Raw genomic sequence first — 23,195 nt, forward strand, 5'->3', positions numbered from 1 at the left:
GAATCTCAAGTCTTCAGAAGTCAGTTTTCTAGCTCATCTGAACGCCTGCTTCTGACCCTGCCCTTGTCTCAGTGCTGGATGTTATGAGATAAGGGCTTTAGGAGCAGGGCCCGCCCTAGGTGCTTTTTGTTGCCCAAGGTGGGAAACTTATTTGACACCCCTACCCCCAAAAGGTGCAAGCAACCCCCACGCCCCCTAAATGGGCATTTTGGCACCTCTGAATGCTGGCACTGAGAGCAGCTGCCCGATTGCCCACCCCAAAGGCCAGGCTGGCCCTATTTAGGAGTCCGAGAATGCAGCCATGCCTTTTAATGTTGAATGTGGACCTACCAAACCAGTTGTATCAGAAAGAGCGTTGCTGCACAGATGTGCTAACCCAGTGGTTTTCAAACTGCGGGTCGTGACCCAGCACTGGGTTGCGGAATGTAAGGCGCTGGGTTGCGGCGGCTCCGGTCAGCACCGCCCACCGGGCCGTTAAATGTCCCAGCAGCAGCGCTGCCCGGCTAAGGCAGGCTAGTCCCTTCCTGTTCTGACACCACGCTGCGCCCCGCAAGTGGCCAGCAGCAAGTCTGGCTCCTGGAGGGCACGGGGCTCCACTCACTGCCCCCGCCCCAAGCACTGGCTCCACCGTCCCATTGGCCAGTTTCTGGCCAATGGGAGCTGGGGATGGGGGCGGTGCCTGCAGGTGAGAGCCACATGGAGCTGCTTACGTGCCTCTGCCTAGGAGCTGGACCTGCTGCTGGCTGCTTCCAGGGCGCAGAGCAGTCTGCAGTGCCAGGACAGGCAGGAAGCCTGCCTTAGCACCCCTGCTGCACCGCTGACCAGGAGCTGTCTGAGTTAACCCTGTGCCCCAATCCCCTGCCCCAGCCCCCCCAAACCCAGAGCTCCTTCCCGCACCCCAAACCCCTCATCCCTGGCCCCACCCCAGAGCCTGCACCCCCAGCCCAGAGCCCTGACCCCCTCCTGCACCCCAGCCCAGAGCCCCCTCCCACACCCTGAACCCCTCATTCCCGGCCCTACCCCACAGACCTCACCCCCGCACCCGAACCCTCTGCCCCAGCCCTGACCCCTCCCACACCCCCAAACCCATCATCCCCAGCTCCGTTGGGTCGCGGGCATCAACAATTTTCTTCAACTGGGTCACCAGAAAAAAAGTTTGAAAACCACTGTGCTAACCCATTGCAAAGACAAACAACACAACCAGCCATTTCATGTAGCCTGTGTCCCTATGACTGGGTTTCCTCCCTTAGGGTGGACTTCATCCTGGTGCAGTAGGCATAAGCCCTATTTAACGTGTATTTTGAAGGTTCAGGTGGTGCATGGCCCTTTTGCTGATCTTAGCAGCCGTGAGAACTCAGTTTCTCTGCTCCCATGTCCTGACTCTTGTTTTCTTTGCCTCAAGGGCTGTGTCTTTGTGTGTGTGTGTTTGTTTTCCTTAGAACTTTGCCCCCTCCCCATCCCTTTCTCATTCTCTCTGCTGCTGCATTTCTTACATCTTCAAAGCAAGATTTCCAATCTGTTTCTATTGTTTCTAGCAATCCCGTTTTGCAGAGGTGTATATACATCACTGAGATGTTATACCTGAATTGTTAAGGGTGAAACGAACAGTATAGAGATTCTCACCTATTGTTCCAGGAAAACCAGGGTCTCCTTTATCTCCTGTTGAAAAGACACAACATCTGTTTCTCCCACTATCCATACATGATCATACCCTCCTCTGTCAATTCACATTACTCCATTCAACATTTTCTCCTCTGGCAAAAATGGGACCTGTAATTCACTTCTGGTGCAGCCCTACTGGTGGAAGCTAGCACAGGTGTTTTTGGAGCACTGTGTCACTTCGCCTTCAGCATTAGACAATACAGTGGTAAAAATGCCCCGAGCCTGATCTACCCTAAAGCTACTGTAACCCACACACCTCCTGGGTGTGCTGGTGTGTCCCATCTAGTGGCACTGAGACCACTTAGAGAGATAAAATGAGTCTGCTCTTCAGCCTTAGCTAACAGCCAGGTGGCTTTTAGTTCATGTGGTAGAGACTCATGCACTAAGCTCCAGAGGTCCCCGGTTTGGTCCTACCTGCCGCCAGCCAGGTTCTGTTGGAGTTATACCGGTGGACCTAAAGGCTCCATTTTCACTAGAGTAGGTGCAGACTCTATTCCCTTCTCTGTAGCTTTTACTTTAAAGATCCAACATGAGAAGATCTGTCCTCAAATGGCCAACCCCATCCCACAGTGGGGATTTTTTAATCACTCCCGTTGACTGAATTTTCCGATCACAGCACAGAATTCTTCCATCTGTTTCCCAGAGACAGACAGAAACGTCAGCCGTCGTCTCAGGATGGACTGCTGACCCATTCTTACCCTTCCACAGTTTTGCAGGGAGCTGTAACCATAATCAGTAGCTAGTACCAGATTCAATACAGAGAATTATCCAAAGAATCCTACCGCTAGGTCCTGGGAAGCCTGGATCTCTGGTTGTTCCTATGGAAATATAAGGAGAAGGCGCTCATCATAATTGATTCATGTTACTTAATTATTTAGATTTCTCAAGCCACTTCTCCAGGCTCTAGCTGTTCCACACTATTTAAAAAACACACAGCGGGCCAGATTCTCTGCTGGTGTAATTTGGTGTATTGATAGAAGTCAATGGAGCTGTGCCAGTTTTCCCCAGCAGAGAATATGGCTCATTGACTTCAATTCGATATCTAAAAACCTCATGCAATTCATTTACTCAATGGCCTGTCTCCTAATAATAGCAGAAAGCAGCAGAGCTAGTGGAGAGAAAATTGCTTCTCCATCTGGGGTGTCACTGGGGCGTGTTGCTCCTTTGTAGATTTTTGGTGTGCTTGTTCTTTGTTTTTGTTCGGGTGCCTGGAGGCCTCTGGGCAACAGCTGCTGAAGAGGGTGAATAATTATTATTTCAACTTTTACTAATAGAGGACTAAATTTTTCAGGCCTCAAACATTTTCAGCACAGAAATGGATGCAAAGGCCGCGGGATTCTGAGCCGGTACCCTTGCGAGCCCCTCCATAGGTGCCGAATCTGCTGATGGAGACTATTTGTGCCAGGAGCATCACGCGTCTCTCACAGGCTAGCTGGTCCCTGCGGATAGACTAGGCCCAGCGTTCCTGGACCAGAGTGGGTGGGTCCAATCCAGCCAATGAAAGGGGGCGGGGCTACACCTGGGCCTATAAAGGGCCGGTAGTGGGCAGGTGAAAGTGGGATGGATTGAGACAGGCTGTTCCTGGGAGGGTCCCCTGGAGCAAGGGCCAGGAGCTCATGGAGACCACTCTGAGGCTGCTGCCCCAGAGAGGGAGCAGAACTGGGAGGTGGCCAGAGGCCCCTACAAGGGGTGGAGCTGAAACCTGAAGGTAACGACTGAGTTAAGACTGGTTTTCTCTTTGTGGGCTTGCTTCTGTTAAGAAAATAAGCCTCCCTGAAAGAGACTGGGCATGGCAGCACATACACTGGAGCTAGGGAGCAGCTGTGCTTGCTGATAGCATCCCAAGGGGGGCGAGTGCCTACAGAATTTGGGTGATACCTCCGGGACCCCATGAAATGCCCCTCGACAGCTTTCTGGGAGTGCGCCACAGTTTCATCCCATGAGCCCCACTCCTAGCCCTGGCTTCTTGGGTGGGAGTCTAGGCACAGCCTGATCCTGGCCCGCAGTCTTAGATAAAGGGAATCCATTTTTTCTTGAATTTATTCATTCAGGAAGGATTGGGGTGGGGGGGTTAAGTAGGCTGGGAGGGTCACGGCTTGTGGACACACTAGGCATGTGCGTCCACACAAGCTGTATTTGTCAGTCTGGGAGCTGGATGGACTGAGAGAACCCTGGAACCAGTGTGTCCAGCAGCTGGAATAAAGAATCCTCTTTGTAGTCGTCATGGCCTGTCTTCTCTCTACCTGCAGCGACCCCCCCCCCCCCCCCGAGGGCCATGGGAGATGATTGTTGCAAAAGCTGTCTGAACTCCAGATTCTAAGGCATTCACCAACCCAAACTGGCAAGTCTGTGCTTTACCTTTGGCACCTGGCGGTCCTGCCTTTCTGGTAATGCCCTGCATGCCTATTTTGCCCCCAAAATTAGCAAAATGGAGGTTGTGTGTAAGAAATCAGTAGGGCTGCTTTCCAGCAAAACCATGAGCTGCCCTGCCAGAGAGGGTGGAACAGCTGCCACCGAGGGTACAGAGCTGGTGTGGAAGCCCTGACCTCCCACTTATCTCCTGGGATCCACTGGCTCCTAGAGGATCTGTGAGGCTCAATGATTGGAGAGAAATCTGCATGATTAAAACCCTCTGGAGTTTTTGTCCCCTTTAGCCCCCTCCCATGGGTCCTCTCACAGGAGGAGGTGAGTGGGGCTATATACAGGCTTTAAAATTTGGCCCAATGTTTATTTGTACTTGGAGAGAGGTATTCTAGGTATTGGAGGTCTATAGCAGAATACAACAATAGTTCCAATGCTATATGCACCCACCCACGCACCACGGTTCATTCTCATTCTCACGCCGCTGTTGCCCCACAGCGGTAGAGACAATTCCTTTCTGACCAGGAGCTTTCAACAATCGGAAAGCTCGTAATCTCTTGAAAGAACTCCAAGGGCTGGAATCCTTTAGTCTTGTAAGTGAGTTCACTCCACCAGGAGGTCATTGAAAACAGATACTGTGGCAGCAAAAAGAAATGGACATTTTTGTGACTACTCAGAACAGTTGTAGCTAGGCAGGTTATCGCATCTTATGCTACAGGGCATCTTCTGATCCCCTGCTGGAGGCAGGAAGGAGTCACCACCACCACCACCACCATGGATAGCATGGCATCATTATCTAGGTGTATTATATTTTCTTTTCCCCGTACGTTCCTCTGAAGCATTATTTTGGCATTGTTTATATTCTACCTACACCATAAATGACTTTTTAAAAAAAAAAAAATCAGACCCTGTGATTTATTGACTGATGGTGAGAAAATGCCATTGACATATGCCTGGTAAATATGGATTCTGTCAGCATTCCCAAATGCCACACTAATTCCAACCCCCTGACAACTTCCTCCCTGCGGACTTTTTGTTAAATTCAGAGATGGGCCTGACCTGAAAAACAGAGATCTGGTGAAGGACCCTCACATACTTGTTGTGGATCAGGCCAAGGGCCTGTCCTACCCTTCAGGACCTGCCCATCCTGCTGACTGAAGCAAGAAGAGTTTTCACTTGGCAGGTATTTAAACGGGAGCAGGAAGTGGTCTGGAGGGTGTCAGAGGAAAGGTAGAAGGACTTTCTCCTCCAGCTCCTAGTTCTATCATGAGAAGCTGGAACTTTAAAGGGACAGAGTTAGTAGCTGAAGCCAGAGCTTTAGTGAGACAATGTTATAATTTAACATAGGGTCATCTTTTTGCTTAATTTTCTGAGTTTGATGCTGCAGCCCTGGGCCAGCCTTGCATTGCGCAGGGTTTGTTTTGCTTCTGCTTCAGGATGTCCTACGTCTCCACCAATGTTCCCTCTAATTTTTGACAGGCCCTGTGTACAAAAAATTTCTTCTGTGCAAAGTTTTGAAGCAGAGTTCAAATTTGTGCACCATGAGGCAAATATGCCCAAGCAAGTAAAATGCTTATACATTTAAAGTTTTAATTTGCAATTTGTGATAGTTTTACACCATGTTATTTTATAAATTAATAAATTTGTGATAATAGTTTTACACCATGTCATTTTTAAATACTTAGAAAAAGGAAATTTAACCATTCTTCATGAAGCAGAAGTTAGTTTTAAGCATTATGCTTTATGATCTTTTTTTATAGACAATCATGAGCATATATCAAGCACATATTAATCATGATCATTATCAGTCCATAGGCTTCTGCCTGTTGGTGTCCACTTTCACCTTTCATTCTATACACATGTCTGAAAAGATTTTGATAAATATATAATAAAGACAATTTAATAAGTATGCCATTATGTCAATTTACATGGGTTTTCAAATAGAGACATCATAAGTAAAAAAAGAAAAACAAGAGTTTGTGTTTTAAATTTAAAATTTTCCTAAAAAATATCAATAAATGATCATCACCCAAGAATAAGATATGTAAGTACAAATGCATTTTAATTTCCTTATTGGTCAAAATGTCAAAGACTGCTAAACTAACCTCACTGTTTTTCCCTGTGATCTTTTTCATTTGCCCATTGAGTATAAACTCTGTCTAGATCTATCAGTCTGCCATCCAGCTGGTAACTCTCAATACACATCAGCATGTCCAAATGATCTATTTGTAAATGATTCCAGTTTGTTTTTTAGAGTGTTCTTTAAGCTAAAGCCACGCTCACAGTCTGCACTTGATGCTAGGAATGTTCCTCCAATATCCATCAACTTTGCAAGATCCTGAAACCGTTCGTTCTGGTGAGCAAATGTCACCATATCCGGGAAACTTAAAACCAGTTGGCTTTTGATTCTTTCAGCTACTGCAAACTTGAAGTCATTGTACTGACTGACTATAACAATCTCTTCAGCAAGAAAGTCTTTGTATTTTGAACCTAGGGATCTGACCTGATATATTCCAAAATTGAAGTCACACTTAACTATTGCTGCACTATCAAAAGCGGACCACTCCTGGACTTCATCTCTGGAAACCAGTCTGCCAAATGTGCACACAAGATGTGTATGAAAGTTATTATGGAACTGGTATCAATTTCATTATTTTCTCGAGAGCTCATATCTAAGAGAGCCTTAACTTTGTCACTCCATAAGACTGAATCTCCAAGGTACTGTCTTCTGATCTTGTTCAGTTTACCTCGGGCAAGGTGAAATGCTTCAAGAGGTGTAAGGCCCTGTTTCTGGAGCAGCGTGGATAGTGAAGTCAGTGCCGACAAAACATCATTCAAAACTTCTAATGTTATTCGGTAGTCCATGGTATTCAGCTTTTTGTGGCAGTATTTAGAACCTGGATCAGTATCTTTGTCTTGCTCAAAATATTCCAGAAGAGGATTATAGTTGTGAATAATTGTTCGAAGTGCAAAGTGCCTAGATAACCAGCGCACCTCATTGAGTGGCCTGAAAGCCACTGACACACATTCAGAAGCATCCACTATTTCCTGAAATTTGCATTTTCTCCTGGATGACTGACAGACCACCGTGTAGACAGTTCTCATTAAGGTTTCGATGTCTCTTGTCCACTTGACCTCTTTCCATGCATCGGAAATCCCCAAGTCTTCCCAGTGTGCAACTCAATGTTGCTAGACTAAGTGTGGAATATCACGTTTCAGCTGAGCCGCCACGCCATTGAGTTTGCTCAACATCATGGAGGCACCATCAGATGTGAACATCACCATTTTCATTACATCAAGTTGGTGTTTTTTATAAAACTCTTTGATTGCAGACACTATTGAAACAGCATCACATTCTTGCAATCGTAACAGTTCACCAAACAAAGTTTTTATAGTCTGCAGAATTTATGGATCTATATTTAAAGTAGAGTATCAAGTATCTGTTAATGGATATATCAGTGCTTTCATCAACAGCTAGAGTATGAAACCTTGCCAATGCTATTTCATGCATGAGGTCATTTTGGACAACGCAGTTGATAATTTCAAGAAATTCAAAAACATAATTTTTACTTCTCCAGCTCGCTAGTATGCACACATACTTTTCCGTATGGTCATTAATATCCTGAACAGAAAGCACTGAGCCGTTCATTTTAATAGCCAACAACGAACAGTCAATAAGTACCTTGATTTCTTGTGTTCAAGATTAATTTGCCTCCTCTGCTTTTCAGCTGCACTTTCAAGAATCATGCTAAGCAATCCACTCTGTAAGGAAGGGTTTTTGTTACACCATCTATATGAGACTTACTTGACAGATGACGCTTTAAGAAATCCAGCTTCCATACATTGTTCCACATTCTTCCTGTTGAAAATTCTCCCAAAACACTGGCATCTCGACAACATACACAAACCACTCCATTGTCCTCATCATATGTCGAAGTTTAACAAGCATTACACTATGTGACTTTGGTGTAACTGTCTCTATAGTCTCATCCAGGCATCCAGATTTAAATGAAGTCGCTGTTCTTTTACCCTTTAGGCGATTAGACAGTAACATTTTGGGATTGATTTTTTTTACCAGATTGATTTATTTAAAATTAATGCTTTTATTATATGGCTACTATTTCAATGCGCTTAACAGCATGACTCGACAAAAGGGCAAACGGGAGATCATTCAGATCAGGATACCGGCAGTTTGTGCATAGCTCCGATCACATCCATGCATCTGCGGCAAAAAAATGTGGGAAAATGGTAAAACATCACAAGTAAATGTGCGAAGTCCAACGCCTTTGAAAGATTTCAATCACGAAAACAACAGTTACCTTTGTTCATTTCTGGGAAATCTTTGCAGTTCCTTAGCAACTACGGCCAGGCTTTTTGACTTACTCGCACATACTTGAGTTTGTACACAGCCAAATGAACAGACTACAAGGAGATGTGTGGGTCCCGGCCATCCCAACGTGATCAACGTTCCACGTTTGAAATGCTGGTGGGGAAGGGTACGATTCATTGCCCTCCTTTTCCTTTCCGCCCCGGCCAGCTAGTAGAATCTGGCTGTGTTGATAGATGGCGGGCAAACAATGTCAAAAGTCGCCCGTAAATGATATTTTGGCCTGGCTCCGATGTAGTATTTCATTTTTTGTGCGTGTGGTGTTTCACTGTGTGCATAGAGTTTAGGATCTGTGTGTGCACGCACACGTGCAGAGCTTAGATGGATCAGTGGTCTCCACTGGATGTGCATGTTTGTCCTCTGCAATGAACACATCTAGCACCTACCTGGGTCGCCCTCCACCATGTTCCCTAGAATCAGTTTGTATTGCTCAATTTCTCCTCAAATGTTGAATGACTCGTACTTGACAAAATAGGTCTTGTTTTCAACATCTTGTCCGAGGTCAGGCAGCAGGTTGTTCTTTCCTGGTGAACACAGGAGCAATGTGAAATATTCACTACGTGCCATTAACACTTTGCCCGATGCTGGGTTTATTTGTGGCGACACTTGCCCACCTGGGCACCAGCCTGTCACCTGTGTGCTCACTCTGCCTTTACTAGTCCAGGTTCAGCCCCCCAATCTCACATTCCCCTTCAGTGAAAAATCTTTGTTCCCCCACTAAAGAGATCTGAATCTGTAGCATCCATCCTGCTTTGGCCTCCTCCAGCACCACTCTTTGGTAAACCAGCAAGAGGCAAAGGCAGCTCCTGGCCTGGCTCTCCTGGGACTTCCCGTCACAGTGATTAGGCTGGAGTTCTGGATCTGAAGTCTAAAGGGAGGCAGGAGGGAGCCATCAGGAACAAGGGGAAGGGCAGGGGGAAGGAACGGAACCAGAGACAGAGCTGAGCTGTCTGGGAACGCTGGGTGCCCAAGTGTGTTTGGAATCTCACATCTGGGTTAGGGATATCGCTGCCGGCTGACTCTCTTGCCCATTGAGGGTCTGATGAGCTTTTCTCTCATTCCCAGAACTAGAACCCCTGGAGAGGTGTCATAAATAAATATAAAGGGAAGGGTAACCACCTTTCTGTATACAGTGCTGTACAATCCCTCCTGGCCAGAGGCAACATCCTGTTACCTGTAAAGGGTTAAGAAGCTCAACTAACCTGGCTGGCACCTGACACAAAGGACCAATAAGGGAACAAGATACTTTCAAATCTGGGGGGGGGGGGCTTTTTGTTTGTTTACGTGGTTGTTCTCTCTTGGGACTGAGAGAGGCCAGACAGAAATCCATCTTCTCCAACCCATCCTAATCCAAGTCTCCAATATTGCAACCAGTAGAGGTAAGCCAGGCAAGGCGGATTAGTTTATCTTTTGTTTTATGTGAATTTTCCCTGTGTTAACAGGGAGGTTTATTCCTGTTTTCTGTAACTTTAAGGTTTTTGCCTAGAGGGATGCTCTGTGTTTTGAATCTGAAATACCCTGTAAAGTATTTTCCATCCTGATTTTACAGAGATGATTTTTACTTTTCTTTTAAGAACCTGACTGATTTTTCCATTGTTCCAAGATCCAGGGGTTTGGGTCTTTGATGATTTTGTAACCAATTGGTTAGGATATTATTCTCAAGCCTCCCCAGGAAAGGGGGTGTAGGGCTTGGGGGGGATATTTTGGGGGAGGACGTCTCCAAGTGGGCTCTTTCCCTGTTCTTTGTTTAAAACGCTTGGTGATGGCAGCATACGGTTCAAGGACAAGGCAAAGTTTGTACCTTGGGGAAGTTTTTAACCTAAGCTGGTAAGAATAAGCTTGGGGGGGGGGGGTCTTTCATGTGGGTCTCCACATCTGTACCCTAGAGTTCAGAGTGGGGAAGGAACCCTGACAAGAGGGATAATGATTTCAGGGAGTGATTGGCATTTTGGAGGGGTTATTTCCATGAATGATGTGACATTGCCCAGTTCAGGAATACCCAGGGACAGTTTTGGGGGAAATCCAAATGCTGGATATTTGCTCTTCAGGCACGTTAAGCCCATCTTTACATTGAACCCATCTTGATTTGAGCCAGGAGAGAGACAGATTTTATCTGTCACCAAGGGCAGGGAGACCGCTTCGCAGAGACTGTGGAACCAAAACTGCATCAGAGTGGTTTCCTTACCATGGGCTGTTCACACATGAATATTGTTCCCTAGCCAGAATCCAGAGAGCCAGCTGCCAAAACTTTTCTAGGAATTCCAGTCATGCAAAAAACCCACCCACACATCCTCCTGTCTCTGGAATTGGAAACCTGCAGTCACATTTTTGTGTTAGCTTTGTAGCAAAGCAGTTAACTGAATATTATGGGTTGGGGAGCCATGCTCCACTCCTCCCCCACTGCCCCTTTAGTTAGTGGGAGTTTCCCTGTATTGTTACTTAGCTGAACAAAGCAGCACATTCCCAGCCTGCTGGGCTGTAAGTAGAGTGTTGTGGTGGTCTTGTGCATTGAGTGGTCCCTTTCCACAAAGTTTTAAATGGAAAAACTCCTCCCAGGGCAAGTTTTCAATGTAGGACCCCTGAGGAGGGGAGAAGAAAATCCCTGAGGTTTTTATCCCCGCACTTTCAAGAGGGGGAGAGAAATCAGGCAACATCCACAAGCCACCATCAAGGGAGACATATGTCAGCCGTACCTTGGCCTCCTGGGAAGGGCAAGCTTGGGGAAGAACCCACAACATGTCACTAGCAGCAGGCCGGCCTGCAGAATGATGCCCACCCACGTTCCTAGTGTCCGCAGCAGTGAACTCCATCTGAGTTCCATCTAAACTGAGAGCCTCTTCTATAAACTGGCTGGAAAAGTAGCATTGTGGCGTTCCCACAGCCATTGTCTCTGGGACTCCAGATTACAGCAGGGCAGGAAACGATTTTCCGGTCCCATGAATATTTGAGAGTTTTGGACATTTTTTCCCTTTTCGCATTAGGATGAAGCTGAAGCCGCGAATGCTTTCAGTTTTGACAGAGAGGTTTTCATCAGAAAATGCCAGTTTGTCGAAAAATTCCCAACCAGCTCTGCTTCAGCTCAGCGCTGCTCAGTCTGCAAGTAAAATCCGGGACAGCCAGCCCAGCACCCTTGGGCTGGGATGTGAGGGGTTCTTTGCTGCTCACCCATCATCTGCAATAATAAAGATTTTGCAGCAGGCTCAATTCTCTCTTCATTTGGAGAGGAGTAACTGAGGGCAGAATGGGGCACTGGACCTTGCTTAGAAGTTTTGCTGATGATGTATGAAAGAAGAGCAGTTTGCGTTTCTCTCTCCCATGGATGCCTTGGCTCTGAACTGCTAAGAGTGCTCGCACTTGGTAGTAATTATTTTGGGCAATAAATCCATCAGATCTGACTGCGAATGCACAAAGGGAGGACCTGTGCTTGAAAAGAAGTGTTACTCTTCAGAGCGTAACCTACCTAAGAACTAGCTTCAAGCTATGGATTTGCTTGTATTTTACTTTCCTGCTGGAGCTGTAAGTTCTGTACATAAACCCACTGGCCAGGGGCCTGCACCGCTTCTGGAACAGGAATGTGTGCTGACTAAAGATGGTGCATGATGGTTGTTCATACCTATAGGTCTTCCCCCATCATCTGTCTGCATGTCACCAAATACAGCCATGGTAGCACAGCCCTGGGGTAGACCATGTACCACTCAGGCCATTCCTTCTGGCTAAACGCTACTGGCAGCTTCTAGCTCCTGGATAGAACAAACCCACAGATGATACTGTGGCTGAATGGCTTTGAATCCATGACAAAATGTGTAGAATTTATTATTTTGACACTTGTGCCCTTGTTGCAGAAGGAGAAGAAGAGATGAGCTGGATGAGGGGAGATGTATATCATGGCTGAGATTTCCAAACGAGATTATGAGCATTCAATAAGACACATAGGCCCAGACCTTTAAAGGTAGTTAGGTGCCTAAATACCCTTGAGTATCCCAACCGAGATCCATAGCATTTTAACTAAGTGTATGGCTCTAACAAAACGGTACCATCCATGCTGAAGTGAATTGTTCTCTGTCGGACTGAAAATGTACTGGACTCCTGTTGCTTCTGCCCATGAGCCTGCTCTCTAGCGGGAACTTGCAGTCTGCTGCTCTCCTTCAGAGTAGCTCTGAATGTCACGTGTAAGACGGTTCTGCCAATGAGTCAGAAACCCAGTTAGCTACACTAGGTCTGTGCTTACAAAGGTTCAGGTGAAACGCACACACCTATGGCATGCACGCGTGCTGGGAATGATTGGCTGAATTCAGTAACCGCTGGGCAATTAAAGGAAACACTCCCCTTCCTTCCAACTCCGACTCCTCCGTGCATAAAAAGAAGTACAAGCGAGCTGGATTGGAGCCATGAAAGGCTCCCATGCAAATTATTGCTGCAAAAGGCAAGAGTAATATGAGTGAGCCATGGGCTGGAGGTGAGTGTGTGTATACTAAACTGGGCAGACCATACCCTATGACCCCAAGCCCTGTCCCAGAAGGCCCTTCCTGTAGGGTTGCCAACTTTCTATTGGCACAAAACCAAACAGCCTAGCCCTGCGCTGATTGCCCCCCACACACACTACATTCCCCCTCCCTTGGTGGGTCGCTCTCCCCCCACCCTCGCTCACTTTCACTGGGCTGGGGTTTGGGGTGCGGGAGAGGGTGAGGGCTCCAGGGTGGGGTCAGAAATGAGGGGCTCGGGGTGTGGGAGTGGGCCCTGGGCTGGGACAGGGAGTTGGGGTGTGGGAGGGGGTGAGGGCTCCGGCGATGAGGGGTTTGGGGTACAAGAGGGGGCTTGAGGCTGGGGAGTGGGGCCGACGGATTTGGGGTGCGGGAGGGGGCTGCGCGTTGAGGCAGGGGGTTGGCATGCAGGAAGGGGTGAGGAATTGGGGTGGGGCCGGGGATGAGGGGTTTGAGGTGCAGGAGCGGGCTCTGGGTTTGGGTGGGGCTCAGGGTTGGGGCACGGGCTTACCTTGGACGGCTCCTGGTCAGAAGTGTCGTGGGGCTAAGGCAGGCTAGTTTCAACCTGTCATGGGGCACTGTGCTGTGCCCCGGAAGCAGCCAGCAGGTCCAGCGAGGCTGGGGGGCAGGAGGTACAGCGTGATGCCCCAGGACAGGTAGGGACTAGCCTGCTTGAGCTCCGCAGCACCGCCGACCGGACTTTCAACAGCCCAGTCAGCGGTGCTGACCGGAGCCACCAGGGTCCCTAACTTCCTGCCCCACTGAACACAAGCCAAATGAGAACTTACCTGTGTATTTTCTGTAGCGTATGTTGTATCGGTAACAAAGTCCTAGCAGTGTGAGAACTCAATACCACAATCAGCTACTGAGGGTCAAATGCTGCTCCTAGTTACACTGCTACAAATGTGGGCTAATTCCACTGGCTTCAGCAGAATAATTCCAGCTTTACACTAATGTAAATGCCAGCAGAGATTGCTTCTGTACCTTCTCTGAGCAACAGGGAGAGACCACGTGTGATGGAGTGAATTTAATTTGGACAAATTAGAGGGGCTCTATGGTCTATATTTGTGTCTTGAAGGAACGGGGCTGAGTTTGCCTGAAGAACTGTTACTTTGCATTTCTTTCATTGTGATTGGGGCTGATACATTCACACTACTTAAGTAATTTTGTTAAGCAAAAGAAACTAGATTAAACAAGACAAGACACTTCCCCTTTGCCAGTGGCCTGGGGCCCATCTGCTCTGTGCTGCAGCTGATGGGGGTGCAGATGCTCCCTATCTAGCTGGGCTATCATTGGGGATTAGCAGGCTCAGCGGGAGCAGATGTAACAAGGAGACCTGGGGGAAGCGGGGCAAACCTGCAAAGCCAGAGAGACCTAGGTAGGAGAGAGGATGGAAAAGGCATCCAGTCTACAAGAGATGATGAGCAATTTTTCTGGTTCAGGAAGACTAACCTGACCAGATTCAGAGGCTTTGATTGGGAGCCCTGAACTAGGATCTTCAAGAACAGTTTGTAGTAATTGCTCCTTCCCTGAAATCTTATTAAAGGAAGAAATCTTATTACTTTGGGTTTTTTTGGCTTCTACTGGCTTGGATCCTTTATAGAGAATATTTTAATGCCCCAATTGGGGCAAAGTAAGGCAGGGCTCACCTGCAGAGCCAGAGCTGGCGTGCAGGGATGGCTCATACCCTTTTAAAAAGTGCTAGAAGAGAGATATTTAGGCCACCCCACAACTTGCATGTTTAAAGCCAGGCACCCTAAAGTGTATTTGGACTGCAAAAGAGAAATGGAGAGGATTTTGCAAGTGCTCAATTCACACAATGCCCTTTCATTGCAGCAGGAGTTGTAGGTGCTCAGGACCTCTGAGAATCAGGTTGCTTGGCCTTAACATTAAATTAAAAAAAAGTCAAGTAAAGATCAGTTACAGATAGAAAAATAATCAAGTCAGGAAAAAACTTCCCCTAGGATTGCATAGACAATCCAGGAAGTTTTTGGAAAGCGTAGGGGACAATTTCCTGGTGCAAGTGCTAGAGGAGCCAACTACCGGGGGAGCTTTTCTTGACCTGCTGCTCACAAACCGGGAAGAATTAGTAGGGGAAGCAAAAGTGGATGGGAATCTGGGAGGCAGTGACCATGAGTTGGTTGAGTTCAGGATCCTGACACAGGGAAGAAAGGTAAGCAGCAGGATACGGACCCTGGACTTCAGGAAAGCAGACTTCGACTCCCTCAGGGAACGGATGGGTAGGATCCCCTAGGGGACTAACGTGAAGGGGAAAGGAGTCCAGGAGAGCTGGCTGTATTTCAAGGAATCCCTGTTAAGGTTACAGGGACAAACCATCCCGATGTGTCAAAAGAATAGTAAATATGGCAGGCAACCAGCTTGGCTTAATGGTGAAATCCTAGCGGATCTTAAATATAAAAAAGCAGCTTACAAGAAGTGGAAGGTTGGACATATGACCAGGGAGGAGTATAAAAATATCGCTCAGGCATGTAGGAATGAAATCAGGATTGCCAAATCGCACCTGGAGCTGCAGCTAGCGAGAGATGTCAAGAGTAACAAGAAGGGTTTCTTCAGGTATGTTGGCAACAAGAAGAAAGCCAAGGAAAGTGTGGGCCCCTTACTGAATGAGGGAGGCAACCTAGTGACAGAGGATGTGGAAAAAGCTAATGTACTCAATGCTTTTTTTGCCTCTGTCTTCACGAACAAGGTCAGCTCCCAGACTGCTGCGCTGGGCATCACAACATGGGGAATAGTTGGCCAGCCCTCTGTGGAGAAAAAGGTGGTTAGGGACTATTTAGAAAAGCTGGACGTGCACAAGTCCATGGGGCCGGACAAGTTGCATCCGAGAGTGCTAAAGGAATTGGTGGCTGTGATTGCAGAGCCATTGGCCATTATCTTTGAAAACTCGTGGCGAACGGGGGAAGTCCCGGATGACTGGAAAAAGGCTAATGTAGTGCCAATCTTTAAAAAAGGGAAGAAGGAGGATCCTGGGAACTACAGGCCAGTCAGCCTCACCTCAGTCCCTGGAAAAATCATGGAGCAGGTCCTCAAAGAATCTGTCCTGAAGCACTTACATGAGAGGAAAGTGATCAGGAACAGTCAGCATGGATTCACCAAGGGAAGGTCATGCCTGACTAATCTAATCGCCTTCTATGATGAGATTACTGGTTCTGTGGATGAAGGGAAAGCAGTGGATGTATTGGTTCTTGACTTTAGCAAAGCTTTTGACACGGTCTCCCACAGTATTCTTGTCAGCAAGTTAAAGAAGTATGGGCTGGATGAATGCACTATAAGGTGGGTAGAAAGTTGGCTAGATTGTCGGGCTCAACGGGTAGTGATCAATGGCTCCATGTCTAGTTGGCAGCCGGTGTCAAGTGGATAGCCCCAGGGGTTGGTCCTGGGGCCGGTTTTGTTCAATATCTTCATAAATGATCTGGAGGATGGTGTGGATTGCACTCTCAGCAAATTTGCGGATGATACTAAACTGGGAGGAGTGGTAGATACGCTGGAGGGCAGGGATAGGATACAGAGGGACCTAGACAAATTGGAGGATTGGGCCAAAAGAAATCTGATGAGGTTCAATAAGGATAAGTTAGGACGGAAGAACCCAATGCACAGCTACAGACTAGGGACCGAATGGCTAGGCAGCAGTTCTGCGGAAAAGGACCTAGGGGTGACAGTGGACGAGAAGCTGGATATGAGTCAGCAGTGTGCCCTTGTTGCCAAGAAGGCCAATGGCATTTTGGGATGTATAAGTAGGGGCATAGCGAGCAGATCGAGGGACGTGATCGTCCCCCTCTATTCGACATTGGTGAGGCCTCATCTGGAGTACTGTGTCCAGTTTTGGGCCCCACACTACAAGAAGGATGTGGAAAAATTGGAGAGAGTCCAGCGAAGGGCAACAAAAATGATTAGGGGTCTGGAACACATGAGTTATGAGGAGAGGCTGAGGGAACTGGGATTGTTTAGTCTGCAGAAGAGAAGAATGAGGGGGGATTTGATAGCTGCTTTCAACTACCTCAGAGGTGGTTCCAGAGAGGATGGTTCTAGACTATTCTCAGTGGTAGAAGAGGACAGGACAAGGAGTAATGGTCTCAAGTTGCAGTGGGGGAGGTTTAGGTTGGATATTAGGAAAAACTTTTTCACTAGGAGGGTGGTGAAACACTGGAATGCGTTACCTAGGGAGGTGGTAGAATCTCCTTCCTTAGAAGTTTTCAAGGTCAGGCTTGACAAAGCCCTGGCTAGAATGATTTAATTGGGGATTGGTCCTGCTTTGAGCAGGGGGTTGGACTAGATGACCTCCTGAGGTCCCTTCCAACCCTGATATTCTATGATTCCTAGCCCCCCACATGGGAACTGTAGACTAGAGGGTTAAATTGATTTTAAATGGGTTAGAAATAGAGTTCTCTGTTTACTTTTTACACTATAATTAGGCTTGGCAGAATTCAATTTTTATTTTCTTATAATTTTGACATGTATTTATTTGGTGTTTGTTTTAAGCATTTTATTTTCAATTGTGGGAGATTTTGGGGAGGGTTAGACAATTAATTATTTAATGACAATGGATGTTGAGAGTCAAAAAGTTAAAGCTTTATAAAGGCTAAAACACAAACTGTCATAATATATACAGTAAATATCCTTAAAGCAAACTGGTAAGTTCTTAAGCAACACTTTTCATACTTTGCCTATCTGTACATTTTGATGATTAGTGATCAGAATATTTGTCAGTTTGTGTGTACAGTGAAATTGATATTTGTTGACATTTACTGATAAAAATCTAACCCTGTTCAAACCCTAATTATAACTATTAGGCCAGATTAATTCCTAAACAAGGAAATGTCTGTTGTCAAAATGTTATGTCTGCTATTATTCCAGATGCTGCAACATTTGTTACTCCATACCAGTCCCGTACTGAATTCATAGTGGCATAGGTACACGTCACAGTCATCTGCTGGAGGCACCAGACACAAAACACAAGACGGATGTCTGCACAAGTACTTGAGATAAGGGAAAATAGGCTTACTGGTTAGCAGTGGAAAAGCTTTTATCTTCTGTCGGCCTTGAGCCACGAGAGGGCAGAGGTACACATGCACATTAGCCAGATTCTTGCAGCACAGTTAGATAATTTCAGTTTTAAGAGACAGAATTAATTACAGACATAGAGCATTCAATATTGCAGGCAAATTTGGTGCAGGTTTATTGTGTATACTACGTAGTAATGATTCAAAAAGGAAACAAATTCCAGCTTATGCGAAATGGGCTGGTGGGTCTCAGTGCGGTTCCTAGGGGACAGGTACATTGCAAAACAACCATCATAACTTGCACTCTTACGGCCAGTCTCAGCAGCCAGGGAAAGGACTGAATAGGTTATGGAGACTGGTGCATGTAGCTTTGTAACTGATGCATCCGATGAAGTGAGCTGTAGCTCACAAAAGCTGATGCTCTAATAAATTTGTTAGTCTCTAAGGTGCCACAAGTCCTCCTGTTCTTCTTTTTATGGATAGCCTCATAGCAAGAGTCCAAGGGTCAATTTACCTTGCAGTTATAGTTCAGGGGAGTGTCAGCCACTGGTGAGAGGATGTTAGGAAACTAGCCCCCAGCTTCAGAGGCCGCCTAACATCTCCAGCCTGTGAGCCACTCAAGCACTCTCCTCTGGGCTTTGCCAGCCCTTAATTTGCCTTCCAGATTAACAGTAGGTGAACCCTAGTCCCTGAGTCCCTTTGAAGAGTTCCCCTGTAGTGTCCAGCCCTTTGTGATCTAAACACTGAAAGAAATACCAGCTCTCTGCTGTCTCCAAAGGAACAGTGTACACACCAACTTGTAAGCTTCAGCTCTGGACCAGCACTTTTCTTGATATCACAGCACTGAGATATAGTTATAGTGAAAACAAAAATATGTTTATTATCAAAGATTCAAGTGATAGTAAGAACATTGGAAATAAAAGATTACACAAAACCAAAATCATAACACACTTTCTAGAGACTAAATGTAACTACTAGGATAGTTTACTGTCTACAGAAGTTTTATTTCACCCAAAGTATTTGCAGCATTTTCAGCGAATGTTGGCTGAGATCCTATTTTCATGAATGTAAATGAACTGTCCTCTACTTCCCAGATGCAAGATGAGGGGGTGTCTTCTCTTCCTCCTTTGTACACCCACAAAGTTCATTGACTTGGCCTCAGAGACAGGGTAACCACCCATGGCTTGTTTTTCCTGTGTGGTGCATTCCTGTTGACTTCACATCTCTTCATTAACATCTGACTTTGTATGTAAATAGGCATCCATTGTCTTAGTATACAATACTCAATTTATATCCCAACAGAGAGATACATTACTTACCTTCTGTCTGGAAGAAAATCTGTTCTCCACCTCTGCTAGTGACTAATGCCTTGATACGGACTTTAAAAACATATTTTCAGTATATATACCTAACTCCTTACATAGTATCTGCACATATCTTTCACAATGATATTAATGACCAGTGTGATCCTGGCTTTCCTTGAAGACCTCACATGCCATTCTCTGGCATACCAGAATGAACATACTAGAATCAAGATATTTTTGTAATGCCCTTGCCAGTTGGCATTAGGGAGTTCTTGGGTCATACTACCTGTTGGATTTTCCATACAAAATGGATCATTAAAGGCTCTCTTAGGCTTGTTACCCAAGCATGCTAACTGCCTGATGAACAGCAGTGTGAAGGTAATGCCAAATAATTTGGAAGGGATGGACTGTCAAAGGAAATTAGTGAAAGGGCAAATGGGGATAGTCTAGTCAAAAGTCACGATGGCCAAAGAGAAGATGCACTTAAAGAGGCTGAGGGGCTTTCTGGTTGAATCATTGTCTCCTCATTTATTGGACTGAGGCTGTGAGGGGCTAGAATCTGAGAATCTCAGGGTGCCAAGTATCAGCCATGTTAGTCTGTATCCACAAAAAGAGCAAAGAGTCTGGTGGCACCTTAAAGACTAACAGATTTATTTGCACATAAGCTTTCGTGGATAAAAAAACCCCTCATTTCTTCAGATGCATGGAGTGAAAATTACAGATACAGGCATAAATATATAAAAGTATATTTATGTATCTGTAATTTTCACTCCATGCATCTGAAGGAGTGAGAATCTCAGGGATTGCAATTGGCTCTGACTGAGGGAGGGATTAACCATTTGTGTTACTCACTGTTGGAATTCATAATGTTGTCCCCTGGCCTGCTCATCCTAAAAGCAGGAAGTAAAAAACTTGTCCCCGTGGGGCTGCCAGGACGGCTGTGTCTGGCTGCAATGTTCAAAGGAGCAACAGGGCTCCCTGTATGGGATCTTTTTTATTGTCGCCACCCAGTCCCTAGGCAAATTACCGCACTGAACTCAGCTGGGGGGCTGTTGAACTTCTGCACAATGACACGGAGAACAATTCTCCACTGCTGGAGGATTGGAAAGGTGGATAGTTAAGGAACTTTAACCATAGCGATGGGATATGTAACTGATTGGTGCAGAGAGATGGGAGGTGGGAAATAAATACATATCTCATGAACGTAACTTGGAGAATGAGGCTTCCACTGCAAGTGTGAAGGCTGCAATCCAGGCCAACACACCAGGGACTGAAACAGGGACTTCCAGCGCTAACAGCACGAGCTGCTATAGCTTGAACTAATGAGCCAAGGCTCCCCAGACTCCTGTCCTCTGTGGGTTGGGCACTGAGACGGACCTGTTTCACACACGCACCAGTAGGTTACACAAGTACACATTGTGAAGTGGTTTTCAGTGAATATTCACTCACAGTCCCGTTCTGAATATTCCTGAGAGTAAACTCATTCAGTATGATATTCAGGGAAAGCTAAAGCAAGAGAAATGAATTCCCTTCTAAATGCAATAAATGTCTGTGAACATTTTTTTTTCTCATTTTCTTAATTTCCTTATTTTTGAAGAATTTCCGCTTTTTAGCAGAAAGTGGTGCTGAGCTCACTTTGCTTACCCAGGCACTGCAGGGAATGTGTCAATGATTCTCAAATGTGTCAGAGTTTAACAAAACAAAGAACAAAGCCCATAATACAGAGTGGACAAAAGATAGAATCGCGGTTACTTTTCCATATCACCGCTTCCTCCAGTATGTTGACGTCTACTCACAACCTTACATAATCTTCCATAAACAATGCCTGTCAGCATAATATTTGTAGTTCTTTTTCATTATTAAAGTAGGGCTGTCAAGCGATTAAAAAATTAATCGCGATTAATCGCAAGATTAAAAAAATTAAGTGCGATTAATGGTGTGATTAATTGCACTGTTAATAATAGAATACCATTTATTTAAATATTTTTGGGTGTTTTCTACATTTTCAAATATATTGATTTAAATTACAAAACAAAACACAAAGAGTACAGTGCTCGCTTTATTTTTGATTACAAATATTGGTGCTATTAAAAAACAAAAAAAAGTATTTTTCAGTTCACCTCATACAAGTATGGTAGTGCAATCTCTTAATCATGAAAGTTGAACTTACAAATGTAGAATTATGTACAAAAAATAACTGCATTCAAAAATGAAACAATGTAAAACTTTAGAGCAGAGGTTCTCAAACTGTGGTCTGTGGACCACCAGTGGTCCGCAAGCTCCATTCAGGTGGTCTGCGGATAGTTCCCTCTAAGGTGTGCGCTTGAGTGGCTGCACACGAGAGAATGAAGGGCCACCCACCTAATTAGTGGAGCTGCGCAGGTGTGGCTCCTCTAATTAGGTGCTTGGACCCTGGAGAAGACGCACATGTAAAGTGAGGTGGTGGCCTTGGGAATAGGGGGTAGGTGGGAAGGGGCAGTGGGGTGAGAAGAGGGGGTGGGGAGAATTTAGGATGTGCAGGGTTGCAGCTGCCAGAGAAAGAGGCGACTTTCCCCAGCTCCAGGGCTGTGGCTGCCAGGGAGAGATGGCCCTCCTTCCCAGCCTCTGCTCTGTGGCTGCTGTGGCGGGGGAGAGACCTCCTCCTTCCCAGCCCCAGCTCGGGGGCTGCCGCGGCAGGGGAGAGAGGGCACATCCATCATATTAGAAAGGTGAGACTACTGATATTAAAATATGAGTTGTGTGCTTTTATTTGTAGAACAAAAAATGTTTATTATTATTAAGGGGTTTTTTTATATAGCGCTTTCATCCCAAGTACTTTACAATACTTAGTTAACAGTAGAAACAACATTTGGAAAGATCATTAAGTGGTCCGCCGAGACCCTCACCAATTTTCAAGTGTTCCACGAAAAAATAAGTTTGAGAATCACTGCTTTAGAGCCTACAAGTCCACTCAGTTCTATTTCTTGTTCAGCCAATCATTCAGGCAAACAAGTTTGTTTACATTCACAGGAGATAATGCTGCCCGCCCACTCGTAGTTTACTATGTCACCTGAAAGTGAGAACAGGAGTTTGCATGGCATTGATGTAGCTGGTGTCACAAGATATTTACGTGCTAGATGCGCTAAAGATTCATATGTCCCTTCATGCTTCAACCGTCATTCCAGATGACATGCATCCATGCTGATGAGGGGTTCTGCTCGATAACGATCCAAAGCAGAGTGGACCGATGCATGTTCATTTTCATTATCTGAGTCAGATGCCACCAGCAGAAGGTTGATTTTCTTTTTTGATGGTTCAGGTTCTGTAGTTTCTGCATCAGAATGTTGCTGTTTTAAGACTTCTGAAAGCATGTTCCACACCTGGTCACTCTCATATTTTGGAAGGCACTTCAGATTCTTAAATCTTGGGTCGAGTGCTGTAGATTTCTTTCGAAACTTCACATTGGTACCTTCTTTGTGTTTTGTCAAATCTGCAGTGAAAATGTTCTTAAAATGAACAACAAGTGCTGGGTCATCATCCGAGACTGCTGTAACATGAAATATATGGCAGAATGCGGGTAAAACATAGCAGGGTACATACTATTCTTCCCCCAAGGAGCTCAGTCAAAATTTAATTAATACATTATTTTTTTAATGAGCGTCATCAGCATGGAAGCATGTCCTCTGGAATGGTGGCTGAAGCATGAAGGGGCATATGAATGTTTAGCATATCTGGTATGTAAATACCTTGCAATGCCAGTTACAAAAGTGCCATGTGAACGCCTGTTCTCACTTTCTGGTGACATTGTAAATAAGAAGCGGGCAGCATTATCTCCCGTACAAGTAAACAAACTTGTTTGTCTGAGCGATTGGCTGAACAAGAAGTAGGACTGAGTGGACTTGTAGGCTCTGACGTTTTACATTGTTTTGTTTTTGAGTGCAGTTATGTAACAAAAAAAATCTACATTTATAGGTTGCACTTTCATGATCAAGAGATTGCA

The sequence above is a fragment of the Lepidochelys kempii genome, chromosome 16, assembly GCF_965140285.1.
Source record: "Lepidochelys kempii isolate rLepKem1 chromosome 16, rLepKem1.hap1, whole genome shotgun sequence".
NCBI lineage: Eukaryota > Metazoa > Chordata > Testudines > Cheloniidae > Lepidochelys > Lepidochelys kempii.